Consider the following 16,433-nt stretch of genomic DNA (forward strand, 5'->3'; position numbering starts at 1 on the left):
ACAAGAAAAAATACTTGGTATACATTGTGTTAATGAAATAGAATGTGGGCACGAATGTGAAAGGAAAGTGGAAAATAGACTAGGGCACCAATTTTAAAGCAAATAAATCCTACCATGGCTGCCTTAAAGGAATGCAATCCAACAGTGCATTACAGCACTGCTTTGGCACATGAAGACTTCTTTATTGAAGATGTTGAACGATCACTACCAACAAAAATATTTAATTTCCTATAAGTTGCAGACATGAGCCTCGGCCTTTTTAACTGCCAGAACAGTTAGAGAGACGGTCTCTAAACAGTCACTTAATACTTTCACTTATGTGTGTGCTTATTTCCATCCAACTAGCCAGCTCTTCATCTTTGTGAATGTTTTGCTGCCTGTGAAAAGAGCTGCTCAGCCAGTGCATATATCAAAGGTTTTTCCTGCGCTAATTACATGGAGGCAGCAGCTCTTTTCTCGGTGCTCTGCAGACCGCAGTATGGACACCGAGTACCCATAGGAATATGTACCTCAGAGTCCATCACAAGGCATTACCTATTACACAAAAAAACTAAAGCTTTTCCTTTTTTTATAAAGCCAGGCATGTCACCAGTTCACACACAGTGAAGAAGGTGTGGATCTCAGTCCAGTACGAGATGGTAACTTGCATACCAGTATGAGAAGCTACACTGGAAAGCCAGTAGGTGAGAGCACACCCTCAACAAGTGTGTAGATACCAACCAAGCTGAGTGGTGCAGTTCATATGACAGAAGGAAGAATCACTAACCAAAGGGACAAAGGCAAACTCAAAAGGTGGGTCCATCATGAGGTTCCACAAAGTAAAGTGCAAGGTGTAAGGGAAACTGCTGATCACAGTCTGAAGTTCTGATTAACCATCTGAGGCAAGTGACGAGTCAGCTGCAGGAGCACAAGTGAAGGTAATTCAGTTGTGCTCCCGGAAGGGCTGGAGCTTGACTCCACCTCTCCTAGATCCCATTTGAGGGCTGACCACCACTAAGGTAGCATCACTTTCTGCAGATTGCTCTTTTGTGGAGTTTTTGTGGTGAGCATTCATCTCAACTGAAAGCTTCAGCAATGGTGAGTCTTTTCTTAGATACCCTCTGGTTATGTATTTACTCTCTAATTACAAATATACCTTTGTGTTATTCCATCTATACAGGGGCAATAGATAGATGCAAGTACAGACTGGGAGAAGAACTCCTTGAAAGCAGCCTTGAGGAGAAGAATTTGGAGGGGGGACCTGCTGGACAAAAAGCTGGACTTGAGCCAGCAGTGTGCTGCTGCAGCTTGGAAGGCGAACAGTATCCTGTTCTGCATTAACAGGGGGGTGGCAGCAGAGAGAAGGAGAGGATTGTCTCCTTCTTTTCTGCACTTGTGAGACTCCATCTGGAGTGCTGTGTCTAGGTCTGGGACCCCCAGTACAGGAAGGGCTTGGATCTGTTGGTGTGCCCAGAGGAGTGTCACAGGGATGATCGGAGGGCTGGAGCAGCTCTCCAACAAAGAGAGGTTAAGGGAGTTGGGCTTGTTCACTGCTTACAGCATTTGATTGTGAAACCCCCTGCACCTTTGACTCAGTGGATGCAGCTCCATCTGCAGCAGCAACGTTGTTTCACGCCTTCCATCCCACCGAGCCACCCGGTTCTCCGGCTCCTCTCCATGTCCCCCGGCAGCCGTCGGCCGGCAGCGCCCCGCCGCGGGCTGGGGGAGCCGGGGCCGGGCTCTATGCAAGAGGTGGGGTGGGGGGGACGCAGGGTTTGCAGACTGTGTGGCTGCCTCCGGAGCTGGAAGGCGGAGCGTGGCCGGGACCTGCTTCGCCGATGGGAAACCGTGCGTCCTGCGTCTCTGCGTGGATCTCCGTGCGTGGTACCGCGCCAACGTGGAGCATGTAAAGGTAGGCTTGCTTTCCTTTATGGTGCTGCTTTACTTTGCTGTGACTCTCGGCATTTATTTTCGGCTGTCTCGATCGCGTGGTGTGAGCAGAGAGAGCGCTGCGTTGGTGCCTCCTAGGTAGGGGGCGTGAAATGCAGAGAACTGGGATGCAGAGCTCTCCCTTCGTGTTTTTCTGTTACTAAACGCTCTTTAGTTTGGCTGTGGTCGGAGCACACTGATAACTGAGTTTAGGCGAAGCTCTGCTTCTCGTTTAGTGCAGAGTGCGGTTTCCAGTGTCAAATGTCACCACGTGGTTGAATGTCTGCCCCGAGGGTTGGTTGGAAGTGATGAGGATAAGGGAATTAAAGCTCCCTAAGCTTGTAGTTCAGCCTGCATTAGAGTGAGTTTGCCGTCTTTTTATTACCGTTTAAATCTTCTAAACAATTGTCAATAAACTGAAGAAGAAATAGTACTTGAGCCAACATTAGCACAATTCGTATGGTTAGAGATTAGATCTGTTAAGCATCATCAATAGTCTCCTACAATAAAAGGTGTGCTTTTACCACTTCTAGCTTGCACAGGCATTTGGGTTTGTTATCTGCAGCTTGCTTTGTACTGTGAGCTCCAAGGCTTTTAAAAGACGAAGATGTATCTGTCCAGCACTTAGTACTGTGCCTTAGCTGCTGGGAAAGCAGTAGTGTAGCCCAGTGGTTACTGGTGTGAGATCATTGACTGTGATTGGTTGCTACTGAGGGGATTATATTTTGCTGTGAAGACTTATGGGATGACAACTAGACTTTTCTACTTATTTAAATTGTGTGTGTGAGAAGATAAACTCCAAGAGGGTGTGTTGTAGCAGCTATTTGTAGTTGCTGTTCTCTGGGTTTTCATTTTAATAGTGACACTGTGTTATGACAGACTCGAGGCAAACAATAAGCAGGCTGTTCGTTGTTATGGGATTTCTCTCGATAGGTGGCTCACCCCAACAACTGCTTTACAGTGGAGGCAGGAGCAGAAGTGTCATGCAACCACTGCTGATTATTTTCATCATTAGGGAAATCTTTTTGCTGTAATAATTTTCTTGTCTTTCTCTTGTGTAGCTGGCAAACCAAATAGCCCTGGAGCCTTCTAGTTGACAGCAGCATCATGCAGGTTCAACTCCACTGACCTCAGTAAATCAGCATAAACCAAAGATCCAGGTAGGTCCAAAGTTTTGGGGTGGAGTAACGTTGGATAATGTAGATCTGCGTACTGAAAAAGCCACCTAGTGCTCAGTGGAATTGTTTCCTGCCCTAAATTCCTACCAATGACAGCAACTCAGGTCTTCTCTGCATGTCACTATAGACAGGGCTGCTACCATCCACACTGTGCATAGCAGGTTCTGCACAGCAGAAGCAGTCAGTGAACGCGAGCAGCAGCTAATCATGAGATCACTGCCATGAAACATCTTGATGAGCGTGAACGTGGGCACTGTAACTTCCACATCAGAGCTGATTGCAGAGGTTCTTTCTTTAGTTGGCGGAAAGAAATGAGTTCATTTCTCCTCTTCCTAAAGTGGGTTTCTAAATAGGTCAGTTGAGCTGGGCTCTAAATGAGTGCATTATTTATGGCTGTTGCAGGTGGTGCCTGTTATGTTCAGATGTGGGTGACCCTGGTGGATATCTAAAGCTTAGCCAGATGTATCTGGCTGTACTGTTTTCTTAGCATCTAAGCATAACTGGAAATTCCCATTTGACTTATAGCTTTTTCTGCTGTAACATAAATCATGGCTATGTCACCTCCATACCTTCCTGAAGTTCTATTAGTCTTGTAATAGCAGTTAAGCAACTTGAATGACAGGAAGACAGTAAACCCACCTTAATTCTTTATCATTAAAAAGAAAAACTCTTATGTCATTTTAGAAGCAAGTTTAGGTCTCTTAACTCAGTGGTAGAATATGAGAAGCTTAGATGTCCTCTGAACCTCTCAAGCTTATTAGAATATTTTTGACTTGATGGTGAGCCTTCCTTGGAAGGTGTTTAGAAACTGAAGGCTTAATTATGTTTTACATTGAGGCACAAATGATGGAAGTGATGCAGCAGGTTGTAAGGTTCAATGCTAAGCATGTGCATGATACTTAAATTATTTGGGAAGCCACGTGAACTGAAATGAGAGAACTGTGCTGGGTGTAATGCATGTATGAAATGCGTTATGGATAAACTATGTGAATGACTCACTAAATGGATGTTTCATGTAATGATAAATATCTTGTTTGCAGAATTTCCCCACCTCAGGTAAGCTAGAAGAGTTTCCTGGTGGTTTTCAACATTAGAAATCAAATCCTGTTCTCATCACCTCATCCCAAGTGGTTACTAAAGCAGTACCTGTATTTACGTATGTATATGTGTATGTTCTATATATGTGTATATGGAGAGAAGGAAATATATATTCAGTTGGGATCCAAACCCGTTTTTGGATAAAATAGGTTTGAGTCTGTGTGCACAAAGCTGTTCCTTGGATTGAATTGCAAGTGAAAGCTGGTAATTAGTGGGATTCTGGTGGGGCTGCTATGCACAAAAAGGAAGCAGAAATCAATATTGTGCTTTGCTGTACTCAGTCAAATGAAATAAAAATAAAAGGAGACCCTGGGGGGCTGTACAGCATTGCTCTGACTATGCTAGTCAGAATCCTTTTTGACAGCTCTTCTAGGTCTTAGTGTGTAAAGATATTGAATCTAAAGAGATGTGCCCCATGTAAGGACAAGAGGGAAGGCTTTGGTTGCAACTGGGCATCAATATTTGGATCAATATTTGGTCCGCTGAGTGTTAGAACCAAAACTGCAGGGGGCGGGGGAACACCGAACAAATTACGAGTAGGTGTACAAGCTTTGAATTGGTTAATCTTCCTGTTTAAAACAAATGTGATTATTGATGTCCCAGGAGGAAGGAGTTAAACAAGAGCTTTACTGATTTAAGGTTGGGGTGCATCATCTTTCTTCAGCGTGCCATGCAGTTAATTTGTATTACTTAGCTCTAAATTAACTTGTGGAGAACTCAGTAGCTTGATAGCAGTACCTGTGTTTGATTTGTGGAAATTGTCTTGAAGTATCTTACAAGGGGACACAATTACATTCCTCAATATTTAGGTAGAAGGAAGGATGGATTATCAACTTAAAGTGTTCCTTCTGTTATAGTTGCTCTGTAAATAATCATCTGTTTCCTGTAGTACTGCAGGAACCACTCTGCAACCCAACCAAGATCAGTATGTGGAGGCTGGCTATTCATGTCTTGCTGGGGACCAAAGTCCACCCTGTCACTCTGTCTGCTCTGTGTGGCTGCAGCCTTCAGTGCTGCTGGTGGGGGACTGTGCGGGGGACCCATACGGGATACATGAGCATGGGGATAAGGAAAGTGGAGGCTCCAGATGCGGAGCACCTCATCCGTGTGCAGTGGGAGGATGAGAGTGAGAGCCAGTACCCCTGTGTCTGGCTGCGGGACAACTGCCAGTGCCCCCAGTGCTTCCTGCGCTCTGCCAAGGCCCGCAAGCTGCTCTTTGAGGACCTGGATGTTGACATCGTGGCTAAGGAAATCACTCTGACACACAGGAAGAAGGTAAGGATGTTCATCGTAATCTGTAGAAAGGGTACCGGTCTGCATGCTGATACTTTCTGATGTATATGTATACTGATCTTTAAGTGTGCAGCACGCTTCATTTTAAAGCAAGCACTCAAACCCAAGTATAACCCAACTGGCCAGTGTCTGCATCTTTACCTACCCATCTGGATTTGTTCATCAAAAGGGGAGATAATTGAGCAAGACATAACAAGATCTGACATTTCTGTGAACTTCAATGTTTTCTGATACATGTAGCAACTCTGTCATTTTGATTTTATACATCTATTTACTTGAAAGGGAAGTAAGTTTCAAAACCAGGGAAACAATTTGTCTCTTAACCTTTTTTTTTTTTTTTTTTTTTTTTTTTTCCTTAGTCTCTCTTATCCTGTTTTGCTTTTGAAAGGTGTTTTTGCTCTTCTGAGGTGTAATGAAGTGCTCCCATTGTTGGAATGTGCCAGCTTCTGTGATTCCCAGTTTCTCTTGGGCAGAGTACATGCAGTGACAGCAGCCTTCAGAAAATGGCCAATTAGGTGATGTGCTTTTGTGAAAATAACCCTCTATTTAAAAAAGGCATTGGGATTTGCGTGCTGTTCAGGTTGTGTTTTCATCGATTGTTTGCAGTGGCGCTATGCAGTAGCCTGAGCTGTGATATTACTGATTTTAATATTGCAATGCCTGTAATTTCTCATTTTATTTGGTGTTGTTGTTTCTGACATTGCATTTATTTTTATCTTACAAGTTCTCTATCACGTGGCCTGATGAACGCATGAATGAATATGAAGCAGAGTGGTTGAAAAAACGATGCTTCTCTGAAGGAGCCAGATGGTTTGGAGGCCTCAAAACGGAGTCCTGTGGAGCAGTGTTGGTTTGTGCGCTAAGGCCAATGTGTGCTTTTTAAAATGGCAAGGAAGTTGTAACTGAAATATTTCCCCTTTCCATGGCTTTTGGTTAACAAGTAACCGTATCTTACCAGTGCCCTGTGCTGAAGTTCTGCGTGTTTGCTCTGTCTCCTGTACCTCCTGCATAGCAGACAGCCTTTTGGAAAGCTGCATTTTGTGCAGCTGGCACTGTAGCACAGGTACAAGTGATGGTTACCTGCTGCACATCACTAACCGTTTTGTAAGAATGAGTAGGGAACTGGTAGGTTTGCCACTATGCACATCCTCATTTCTTCTTCCTTCAGCAGTCTTTCATACTGGGTGTGTGAAAAGCATGAAAACTGGCAGGATTTCTGCAGTTGGCCCTGACAGTGTTCTTGTGAGTTCTGCTGCTGCAGAAAGCTGTGGAAAAGTATTCAGAGCTAAGATGTTATCAGTTGAAACGGGGTCTTATTCTAATAAAGGGCAGAAGAGGCAGATGGATGGTGAGAAATTCTGATCCAGCTATTGGTTTCCTTGGCAAAAGGAGAGTCTGAAGCCGGTTTATGCTCCTGTGTTTTTTAGTGTGGGAGTTGTGTTGTTGATTTTCTATTGTTCTTGAGAGACTATAAATGCAAAAATGTAAAACCATAAGTATCATCTACTCCTTGAGCTCTGTTTGGCATTTAGAGATCCAGTTTTTACAGGTCACACCTTCCTTAGCTCTCATTCTCCTAAACAAAAGTCAATTATTTATATTCAGGCTTTTGTTACTAGTGTAAGGCTTCTCCTGATGAGTAATAATTCTATTTGTTTCAGTGGATCATGGAACAGATGTTTACTAGTTCCAGAGTGGAACTTCAGTCCCCCTGGTGAATGATGTAAAAGTGATGTCTATTTTTGCCTTGGCAAGAATAAACTGCGCTGTTTACTATGTTGGAGACTTGGACCTGTTCCCAGAGTGAGCATGATGAAGATGAACTGGACTTGATTTCCCAGGTTCTGAGTTGTCGTTTGGAGCAGTGAGGATGCCGTGGATGCCGGTAAGATATTTTATAGCATCTGGAGGGAACGTGATAAGGCGAATGTTGCTCCAATTCATGCTCAGAAAACTTCATCCAGATGTCTTGTTATGCTTATTACCAAGGTAGCAAGATGGCAGTATTTCAGGTACAGCGTTTCTTTTTTGTCTCTGTTACAAAACCTAACTGGACATGGTTTGCCTTTGCACACACACATTTTCACTGTGCTTACTCTCAGTATCTAAATACCGTGCTTCTTTGGGAGGCTTGTTCTCCCTTTTAATACAGCTTTTCTCTTGTGCGGCAGTCCACGAAAATATTTAGTAAAGATACTTCTGTTCTTTAGACACTGCTTTGCAAATTCAACCTAAGGAAATACGTTGGAGAGGCCTTGTTTTGTTTGCAAGGAACGCCGCACTTCTAAGGCGTGTGAATTTGCTTGCTGGCTGTTTGAGACCAGCTTTTCCTTGTGTACTGGGCTAAGCTGAAATCAGCTTCCTTCTGATCCCTGCAGTTACAGCACTGCAATTGACATGATCTTAAGTAATTGATTATATCCTAGCAATATAACATTACAGATGATGATCTGAAATGGCAGCCCTGTGTGCTGGTTCAACAAATACGTGAGCAGGCTCACCAGACTGCTGCAGTTAGTGATTTAACCTTCACTGCTGACATTATTGAGGCTGCTGCTCCCTTTTTGTTCTTCTCAGTAGCTGACATACTGGAGAAAGCAGTGTGCTAGCACAAGCAGTCCAAACCAGAGGATACGCACTTGTTAGGAAGACCCCAGGTCTGTGCTTTAGTTTTCAGTTCTTCTTCATTTTGCTTTGTGGTTAATAACAGTACATCCTTCCAGAACGTGAATGGCGATATGCCAGCTGGTTCTTAATTGCTTTGCTTTGGTCATTTGTGGCTTTAGCAATTTCAGAAGTGTAATTGTTGTGTAAGTTGCACATTCTGAGAATGACAAATACATCAGCCTATAGGCAAGCCTGTGCACCACCTGTGTATAAGTCTTGGAGCTTGCAGCACCACCTGGATACAGACATGTATACACAGAGACCTCTACCTTTCCTGCATCCATTAGTGGTGCCTATGCTAATCAGATGAGCATAAAATGCATTTTCTGAAACAGTGCTGTCTACTTTCCTTAAGAATTTCTGTTCTGTTGCAAATGCTGGCAATGGTGCCAATGTAGTCTTTTTTTCTTTTGCTGTCATTTAGCTTCATTGTGGATCAGCTCCAATCGATATTGCTGTTTCCCTCTTTTCTGGTGGGGGGGGGAAAACAACCAACGAAAGCCTGAAATTTTCACATGAACTTTCTTCTAAAAGTAATTTGCCATTCCTGGAAACTCTCCTCCCAGTTGTTTGTGAGATACGTTTTCATCCATTATATAGTCCTCTGAGAAAGGTCATTAGAAACAGGTAAAAATCATTATGCTTGGAAAAGACCTCTAAGATCATCTAGTCCAACCCATGCCCACTGACCATATCTATCAGTGTCACTTCTCCATTTTCTTCAGGTCCTTAAACACCTCCAGGGACTGTGACTCCACCACCCCACTGGTCAGCCTGTTGCAGTGCCTCGCTGTTCTTTCAGTTAAGTTTATCCTTGTATCCAACCTGAACCTCTCATGAGGAGATTTGAGGCAGTTACCTCTCAACATTTTTTTTCCTATTAATTTTAAAGGGAATATATTTTTCTGAAGGCATTATACCCCACATCTCCAAGTAATTATGTATGTTTTCTTTAGTAGACATTATTGTGGGTCTAAAATGTAGGGGGCAAAATAACCCTCAGTAGCTTAAATGTCAGAATATTCCAGATTTTCCTATCCACCTGCTCTAAGAGTACTAAATAAACCTTAAAAAATAAATAAATTAAAAATTGCAGTTGTTTTAAACTGAATTGCAAGCATACGAATTTATTCTCTAGTAGAAGGTTCTAAGCTTGCCAGTTGGTACTCGCCATGTTACACCTGAAATGCTGATTAATTCCAGGTGTTTGATGTATGCATGCTGTCCGCAGAAACCGGGCAAAGGCTGTAATCTCATTTTGTGGAGATTTCTCGTGTAGAGCCCTTATGTCTCATCTCGAGCGGTCAAGAAATGGGAATCTTCCTTCCCCCAGAACTGCTATTCTGAAGTTGGAAGATGTGGTAACTAGTTCTCTCAGAAACAGTTTGTTCTTCATGCTTTAAAAAGCATGTTGATGTGGGGCTTTCTTAGTTGCAATGCAATTGGATAATCCAAAAAACCACCACAGTAACTAGTATGTTAAACATAATGATTAATAAGGCTGTACAAAACCCTCTGTTACAATCCATTATAATCTCCTTTTTTGACAAGGTTACTGAACTTGTTGACCAATTGAAGCTGGATGATGAAATAATTTTGGATTTAAGCAAATCTGTTTCTCACAGTGCTTTTCTGGACAGATTTTCCAGCGTCTCCAGCTAGAACAAAATATAATGTGATGGGTGAACATCTGGTTGGTGAGTTGAGCACAATGGAGATGATGTTACATCAAGTTGGCAGCCAGTCACTAATGGGGTCCCAGGGCCAGTTGTCTTTTTCATTGCTGATTTGGATACAGGTCTTCAAGGTGTTTGAAGTTTGCAGCCAGCAATCAATTGAGAGGTGGTGGAGTCCATGGTGGTATTCAAGAAATGTGTAGATGGGGCACTTAGGGACGTGATTTAGCGGGCTTGATGGTTGAACTTGATGATCGTAGAGGTCATTTCTTACTTTGTTAATTTTTTTCCACACAGTCTTGCAAAGGCATTGGTTTGGTTTGTGCTCTAAGTATGTGAGTTTGTTCCTGCTTTGATTATTTTCCTAATTAGCTTTACGTATTTTGCATTAAACACAGTAATCATATTCTTAAATACTTACATGTGAAGTTGTTATGAATATGCTAAGGAGATGTGGCCTATTTGAAGATTAACCAGAGCATCTATATTGATTTCTCTTTGAGATTAGGTGATAAATCAAGGTAGGCTTTGCAAAGATCTGTGCTTTATGTAGCACTGTTGCTTATTTTTCCGCAATGACTGTTATGTAATAGAAGGGCTGCACTGAATTTGCTGATGTTACCATGTAGTGGTCAGCTGTAAGTGTTACAAAGTTAGAACTTTAAATTATTGTCACAAGTAGGACAAATAGTGGAAACATTTAAAGAATACTTTTAATGTGTTCACTGAGCTTAGTACTGTCTCTCCAGCAACAGTGCAGCAAAAGAACGTGAGCCTGGCAGCTCTTCACAGTCCATTTCCTTCATATTTTGAAGCACCCACAGTTGTGGCAGTTTCCATGATGGAAACACTTTTGCCGTGCTTGTGGTGGATATGTCACTGTGGAAAAAGTACGTGTTTGAAAGTGTTTAATTCTTTTCATAAAAGGCAAAAATTGGAGTTCATCTGAACTCCATGATCTTTGATTCTATTAGAAACTTTCTGAAGTCGTGAAGTAAGGGAATACGTGTAAAAATAACTTTACAAGCTGCACTAGATCATTTTTCTGTCTCAGATACCAGTTGCTGCAGCGTTCCATACATTTCCCAAGGATTAGTAAAACTTGGAGCTGTACACAATGCTTTTCCAGCTTCTGGCATATTTACCACAGTGTCATTACACAATACAGTGGGTGGAAGTGTCCAGGGGGAGAGCTTACTCCTGCAGTAGCTCAGAAACTAAGCTGTTGGCTGCAGCAATAGGCGGCTGCAGGGCTGGGATCTTGGAGTGTTTCTTTCCAGAAATGTGAGGTAGGATTTATAATGTGAGCTTGAACCTGTGTCTGCTGGCTGCAAAAGGAGCATATCGCCACTGGGTGGAACTCCCAGCAACATGGTGAGCATGGAGACTTTGGAAGGGAACATGCTGCAATTTCTTTATGCAGAGAAGCCGGCAGCACTTGGGGCTGCAGTTAAATTCCATCTGCATGTTTCTCTCCAGAGTGAGGGAAAAATCTTTTGGTATACTCCCTGATATAATTATATCATTCTTTAATGTAAGGATGTTTAGATACAGCAGGAAAGACCAGGAAGGATAAGTGGAGACTCAAATATTCCATTAGTTTTCATGTGGTTATTTACCTTCGCAAGCACTGAAAATGAGATCTGTCTTTCAGAGGTTATTCTTGGCAGCTCACGTGGCATACATACAGCTATTTAAATTGCATAAGCTTTAATAGAGAAAAAGGCAAACATTTAAATCATATATATATATATATATATATATATATATATATATATATATATATTATTTTATTTATTTATTTATTTTTCCCTCAGTCCTTCAAATGTGTGAGAAGATCTGTAGTGGTTGAAGCACAGTGGAGCAGTGATCGGATGGCTGTGGAGCGGTCTCCATGAGGAATTTTATGAGGTGAGACTGTGTGTCTCCTGAGGGCACACTTCATTTTGTAGCATGTTTTGAGATTAAACGGCTTGTCAGTTGCACTGCAGCTTCTTTGAGACATGGGATGGAGCATAAAAGATGGACTGTGCGAGCAGCTTTCATTTGGGCACGCACATTGTTTCTTGGACAGTCTCTAACCAGCCTAAGCCAGAACAGTAAGGAATAGGAGCGGTTGGAAATTTGCAGACTTAGCAGCTGTTGTGAATGTTAACTGTGTAGCACTGGGATTCACATTGTTATGAATCTTGCATTTTGTCCTGTTCCATTTTTTTGCAATGCAACGTGTCCCTCCGTGACCATGTGAAATCCACCAGAGCTCCCATGCTGCAGGCTGCTCTTGGGGCTTGTAGTGGTTGTTATCAGTGCCGTCTGTCAAAGGAGCTGGGCAGCAAACAGAGCTGGGTGTGGTTTATAAACGATGCCATCTGTGTTTTCCTGTGGTCTCATTTCTGACTGATGATCAGAAATGATTGTTGGCTAAAGTGTTAAGGAAGTTAGGCGGGGAATTTAAACAATTACTTTGTTAAATACTTAGAAATCTATTAGTGTTTTGTTGTGCACTCTGTAATGAATTATCAGCTTCAGACTAAACAAGCAGAATCAATATTGTCTTAACTGTAAGAACAGGACTCTGATTTAAGAGAGTTATTGCCATTGAACTAGCCTCTATAAGTTTTGTAATAAAATAGTCAGGCAAGATGTCTGTGAAACAAAAAGAGAGCACTGTTGTCCTGTCCGCCCATTGCTGTGCAGCAACTTTGGTTTGAAGATGTTTGTTTGTACATACAAACCCAGTAACTGGACAGCTTATGAGACTTACAAATGGAACTTAGCCCATAGAGGTGGTGGATGCCCCATCCTTGGTGACATTCAAGGTCAGGCTGGATGGGGCTCTGATGGAGCTGTAGATATCCCTGTTCACTGTGGTGGAGTTGGGCCAGGTGGCCTTTAAAGGTCCCTTCCAACTCAGATGATTCTGTGATTCTATTATCCTAGTCTATGAAATCAGTGAGAAAAGAGTACGGAGACAGACAGTGTGGCACTGCAGGGAGTGTAACTCTGAAATAAGTCTTTTGCGCAGGAGAGAAAGAAATCAGCCTGCACTGACATCTGTGTCCACAGTCACCTCAAGCTTGTGGCCAGGTGGGTCTGTCTGAGTGGTGTTTGGTGTCTGTGACCAGTACAGCTTTTCCAGTGGAGCTGACAGATCTCACCTCATTACCTCATTTTGCAGTCAACTTCCGCAGTAATTAATAAGCCACAAAAAAGGCTAAAAGATGAAAGAACTACAGTTCATACAAAAGGATCTGGGACGTCTGTCTCACTGTGGTGCCTTCGCTCCTCTAAACAGTGAAGCCTGGACAATTCCTACGCTGTGGCCATTGGAATCCATGAGAACATCATGCCATCCTGGGGCATTTTTAAAAGTTTCTGGGCAATGTGTGTTTGCTGTGCCGTGACAGTTAGTGTTAATTTCTGTACATTAGAATACAGAGCAATGTGACCAAAAAAGCAGCGCAGAGGATAATTGCAGCAGAACAGGTCCATCTAGTGGCCAGTGGGAGGCAATGCAGATCACGCTGGCTTAATTTCAGCACAGTATGTACACAATTCCTGATTACTTTGGGGGGGGGGGGGGAGGGCGTAGAGGGAAAGCAGATGCTGGGGGAAAATTCTGTAGTCTGGAAGTTATATTTTGCTGGAGTTTTAAGCGACTGAAAACAGTCTTGCATCATAAACACAGGTTTCTGAGGAAACCGTAGCAGCGTTTACTTATTATTAACTATATGTGGATGGGTGAAACTAGAGAGAGCACATTTAGAGCACATTTACCAGTGATTCTTTCTTACAAGGTCATTTGCTAAAAGCTGTGTCCTAATGTAATATGTATTTATGCTTGTGAACTTTTAATTATTTCAGTATTAATCTACTGACAGTGATTGCTTGCTTGATTTCTTTCAGTATAATCATGATTGGGTCTACACAGCAGCTTTCTCTCAGGTGTACAGGCAGCCACTTATTGTGGCTATTTTAAACTCTGAGCAAAGAAGCAAATAAATAGAAGAACAGTTCCATGGGCCCACACTGTGCAGTGCTGAGGCTTGTTCTCTTCAGTCATTTCAACCAGGGCTGAAAATCACCAGTAGGTAAGTACAAAATACAATGCTCAGTTATGGATTTCTGTGCCTTGTGCCAGTAGCACAGACAAATTTAATTAAAGTTAACAGCTTAAACAGCTGCAAGACTCCAGCAAGTGTCCTGGTGAGAAGCTGCGCTTTGGGCTCCGTGATTAATTTCCTGTCTTTTCACTTTCCGTCTGCATTGCTGTTCCCTTGAGGTCTTGGCTAAACACACTGCAGCCATTAGAAATGAGGTTGTATCTACTTTAGTTTTGTCTTGCAAAATTGGTCCTGTCAGGGATAGTTTGGAAAGATACCACCTTTTATTATTATTATTATTATTATTTTTATTTTTATTTTTATTTTTATTTTTATTTTTATTTTTATTTTTATTTTATTTTATTTTTGAAGTGATCTTGGCCTAGGAATATTGTGGACAAAGTGAAGATAGTCACGCTGATCAGTGGTTATTGTGTGTATTTTTGTTTGTTTGTTTTGTCTGCAGTAATGAATTGCCACAGCACTACTTTGTACCAAAGGAAGTTAATTTGGTTTTGCAAATGGCAGCTGTATGTTCATAACATGTGAGCAACTTTCATACACTAGGAAGTATGAAAGCACTGACCCTCCTTAGCTAAGCCAATGTAGAAGCTTTGGCAGGGCTGCGTTACTCACGTTTCAGTTGTTGTAGGTAGGTATTGCCAAGGAGAATGTCTGCTGAGGTGGATGGAGTGTTCCAAAGTTACAAGCAAGTGAAACATTCATAGATATGCAAGGTGGCATCAGTGACAGCCACACCAAAGATCCCTGAAATACCAGGCCATCCCGGTAGAGAGGTTTAACGTAGAAAGAATTGTAACTAATACTGTCTACCCAGTATCTTTCCTTAGCAGAACTGCTGGAGAACAAGTTTTCCATGACTGCTTTGAAACAACTGAAGCTGTGCATTCCAGCCGGTCGGACCTGAAGGATGAACCCTTAGAAGATGCAGAAGTTCCTGGTTTCCCGACAGCTGCAGTTTTGTGAGACAAGGAGGCTGCAAGGCAGGATATGCAGTAACTGTTACTGAGCAGGTAATGGAAGCACTACCATCAGCTGTGGGGACTTCCCCTCAGAAGGCTGGAATAACTGCCATGACTAGAGCCTTAATTATATGGACAGATGCTAAATATGTATTTGGGGTACCACACGCTCATGGTACCATCTGAAAAGAGCAAGGATTTCTCACACACAAGGAAAACATCATGATGTAAATCTACCAATGGCTATTATATGTTGTAAAGGACATCAGAAAGGCAACACTGTACAGGAAATAGGGAATAAGATGATGGGTCAGGTGGCAGAACAGGCAGTTGAAGAAGGTTTCAGTTCCAGACGGTAAACTTAAAATCTCTGAACCCAAGTCAAAACCTGTGGCATATTCTAAAGAGGACAGGAGTCCAATTAATGATTTAGAAGGGAGGAGAGCGAGCTGACAGAGAGGCACACTCCCAGATGGACACAGGGCCGTGTTATGCCGGGGCTGCATACACTTCTCTTTATTAAACATATTTGCTTTATATCCTAACAGGGTATAGAGTTTGATTCCACAAGACATGAGAATGAGGAAAATCAAAGGAAACAGTTAGTGAGTAAAGACCATATATTTGTTGTTCTGCAATAAAATTGTATTCCTTCATTTTTTTGATGACATTGTTAGAGTAAAACCCTGAAAACTGTAATGCCACCAGAGAAGTAACTGTCTGCTGGAGGCTGACAAAACAGTAGAACATGATTCAGCCTATTTCATAAAATACCAAACTTTGTGTTTGTTATTAGCCTTCATTGTGAAAAATGATACATTGTTCAATTCACCTGTTTACCACTCAGCACTATTGTTATATGTATGTGTACAGTGCATCTAAATGTCCCTTTAAGGATAAATAAATAACATTAACAGAATAAAAATGTCTCGAGTGAAGCACTTTGTAACGTATCTATGAAGAACTGGGGAAGCCTCCAGCGATTTCCAGCATCACAGGTCACTCTTTCTTCTGATAGCTTAGGAGTCTTTTGATTCATGTTTTATTTTATGTGTTGTTGTTTTTTGGTTTTTGATTTTTTTTTTCTCGTGTGGTTAAATGCTGGTAACAAAGTTCACAAATGTCTGGATGTTGTAAAATGCAATATATTTCCAGGGACTAACTAAGCTGTTCTTCAGAAACATCCACAACCTGTGTTTTGAGAAGAGTAAAAATGACAAAGTTTCTCCTGCACCACAAGAGAGAGAGCATTTGTTCAACAGTTCTTTTAAATTGTGCAGTACTAAGTAAGCAGTAAAATAGATGACTGTCACCAAGAATAAAACCAAAGCAACTGACTTCTACGAACACCAAACTTTGCTAAAAAGGGGAAAAAGGATAAAGACAAGAATGTTGTTTTAAGATATAGAAGAGAATAGACTGTATGAATGACAATTGTTGTGTTTAAGGTGCCAGGCAGTTGAGATGAAGGTGCGTGTTTGTTAGCATTATTGCTGTTGGGTTTTGATTGTTCTGCCAATTTTAAGA

The 16,433-nt window shown here is 42.0% G+C and overlaps 1 long non-coding RNA gene across 15 annotated transcripts; it reads left to right on the plus strand.

Moving 5' to 3' along the window:
• Positions 1–985: 985 nt before the first annotated feature.
• Positions 986–15,298, plus strand: LOC116653495. Of its 15 annotated transcripts, none has more exons than XR_004307466.1 (7): positions 986–1,077; positions 1,160–1,891; positions 2,970–7,362; positions 11,638–11,731; positions 12,846–12,907; positions 12,999–13,363; positions 13,727–15,298. It is a non-coding gene; the product is annotated as an uncharacterized LOC116653495 (long non-coding RNA). The 15 variants fall into 15 exon arrangements; XR_004307459.1 differs by having other exon boundaries at positions 2,970–3,068; positions 4,127–4,142; positions 5,074–7,362; positions 11,638–13,363; XR_004307468.1 differs by having other exon boundaries at positions 11,638–13,363; positions 13,727–13,911; positions 14,762–15,298.
• Positions 15,299–16,433: the final 1,135 nt, after the last annotated feature.

The sequence above is a fragment of the Coturnix japonica genome, chromosome 5, assembly GCF_001577835.2.
Source record: "Coturnix japonica isolate 7356 chromosome 5, Coturnix japonica 2.1, whole genome shotgun sequence".
NCBI classification, from domain to species: Eukaryota; Metazoa; Chordata; class Aves; order Galliformes; family Phasianidae; genus Coturnix; species Coturnix japonica.